Genomic DNA, 2,581 nt, shown 5'->3' with positions numbered 1-2,581 from the left:
AGTAGGTTTCAATAGGATGATAATGTGTCGTGAAAGAGGTGTGGTTATTTGGCCTGGCGAAGCGGTTTTATGGGCTGAGTGAATGAGAGCTGATAAGTATGTGTTCTTCACTCCGTTGGTCTCAGTTGGTCTCAGTTGTTCATGGCAAGAGATTACATTTTTTACATTTTAGTCATTTAGCAGACGCTCTTATCCAGAGCGACTTACATACATGGGTATAGTTTAATGCATACATTTCATTTAAAAAAATTCTGTACTGGTCCCCCGTGGGAATTGAACCCACAACCCTGGCATTGCCAAAACCATGCTCTACCAACTGAGCCACACGGGACCATTACAAGTCCTCATTGTCTGAGACTGAGTCAAGACCGAGTCAAGACAAAGTAAAAATGTATCTGACACAGAGACACTCAACATGTGGTCTGGAGACCGGTTTCTAGTACTACAACACTGCATGCTACGCTTAAACCGGGTCACTAATCCATTCATTCTGTCTTGAAAAACGTAAACATAGACATTCGAGGGTGGATGCTATGTGGAAACGTAAATAAACCTTAAAGGAGCTTTGGGTCAGTGCTGGATAACATTTATAGTCTTGGCATTTACTCTGCAGGCCATCATTCATCCCTGTCTGTGTCGTGGACAGAAAGCAGAGAGGAGCCTTAATCAGCAGAGAGAGAGAGAGAGCCCCTGTTGGCCCCTAGATGACCTAGCTCACTCAGTCAGACCTGCTGTGGTTCAGATGCCTTTCTCTGTGACAGATCTGTGTTCAGATACTATTTTAAATCTTTGAGTGTTTGCTTGTCAAAAATGCAAGGGGTTAGAGTTTGGGAACTTTTCTGACCCTGTTTTACACTGCGTCTGAAAGGAATATTCACATGACTGTAATAACTGCGACTGTTAACCCCTTATGTCACCACGACAAACTTCATTGATCATTTTTATTTTCTACTTATTGTCTATTAAAAAAATCCTTCTGTTTTTGTCATAGTGTAACTCAATTTACCTTTTAAATTCATATCTTTATAACATTGCACTTACATAAAAAAAAACGTTGTCTCTTGTAACATGCTGTATTCACTCGTTAGTTCTTGTCACTCGACAGGCCTGTATTGTGTACAGTACAACTACATTTCAGCAACTGGAACATGGACACATTAAAAAGGATCAATTTCAAAGGTAGGGATTCATTACCGGTATACACACACACACACACACACACACACACACACACACACACACACACACACACACACACACACACACACACACACACACACACACACACACACACACACACACACACACACACACACACACACACACTCCCCGCCACCTGCACAAACAACCTACCCGACAGATGACTTTGATCAAGTGATTTACCTGTTCAATGTGGTGAGACATGTTATTCCCTCCTAAAGGATCTCATAGCAGTCAGTGTGTTTTCAACATGGTCATACCAGTGTCATCTAATGCCTTTACCTCTCCGATTGGTTTTAGTCATGCACATAGAAGTAGGAACCTTCTAAAGACTTTGTCTAAAACGTGGCGAAATGGAGAATGTCAGAACCCGTTACTATGTAGGCCTACGTTGACGACCAGTTTCACATCGTCTTGATGTCAAGGTTGAAATTTTCCAGCTGGTTTTGTCTGTCAGATAAAAGACAGGAAATGTGTTGTTGATAAATTAATTAAAATCGGATTGTTTTGTCTGCCTATTTGTTAGTCATTCTAAAATTCAGTGGATGAAGTTACATGCAAAGTAAAATACCATCTGCTGAAATGCATTCTTGTTGCTGAACATGCACATATGCACGCTTTCAAGTCATAAACAACATGACAACTTGACATTTCCTGAACTGTGAACTGTGGTGATAAACCTCTTGTAAGGCGTCCAAATATCTCTGTGCGCATCTCAAGTGGCATCCAATTCCCTATGAAGTGCACTACTTTTGTCCAGGGCCCATAGGGCTCCCAGGGGGCTCTGGTCAAAAGTAGTGCACTATGTAGGGAATATTGTGCCATTTGGGATGTAGATTCTGTGCATAGATTGCAGCTCGGGTGAGTAAGTACAGGAACTCATGTTCAGCTGCAGCCCTGAATAACTAGCATGACTCCCATGCCGATGGTCACAGGATGTGACCACCGATAGACAGACCACCCTCTTATCGCCTGTTCCCATCAATCTACCAGTAAATAACTCCTTTGACACCCTCCCAGAGTTCTCTATTTTCAGGGCGCCTCACATGACCGACGCCGCCATCTTGGAAATAACAGGAGAATGAGGGGAGTGTGGGTTTGAGGGGTGAGAACAACACACAGCCAAATGTTTTTCTTTTAACTGTCCCAAACCCCTCACCACCATGCACAGGCTTCATCCCAAATGGCACCCTATTCTCTATATAGTCCACTACATTCGACCATATTGGGAATAAACTCCCATTTGGGACCCAACCGTAGACATACAGTACCAGTCAAAAGTTTGGACACAGCTACTCATTCAACGATTTTTCTTTATTTTTTACTATTTTCTACATTGTAGAATAATAGTGAAGACATCAAAACTATGAAATAACACATG

At 42.1% G+C, this 2,581-nt stretch overlaps 1 non-coding gene across 1 annotated transcript; it reads right to left on the bottom strand.

The window, feature by feature from the left end:
• Positions 1-257: 257 nt before the first annotated feature.
• On the bottom strand, positions 258-333 carry trnaa-ggc (transfer RNA alanine (anticodon GGC)). The gene has a single exon. It is a non-coding gene; the product is annotated as a tRNA-Ala (tRNA).
• Positions 334-2,581: the final 2,248 nt, after the last annotated feature.

The sequence above is a fragment of the Salmo salar genome, chromosome 28 (genome assembly GCF_965601325.2).
Source record: "Salmo salar chromosome 28, fSalSal1, whole genome shotgun sequence".
NCBI classification, from domain to species: domain Eukaryota; kingdom Metazoa; phylum Chordata; class Actinopteri; order Salmoniformes; family Salmonidae; genus Salmo; species Salmo salar.
The sequence above is the reverse complement of the archived record's forward strand: the minus strand, read 5'-3'. Positions and strand labels throughout refer to the sequence as shown.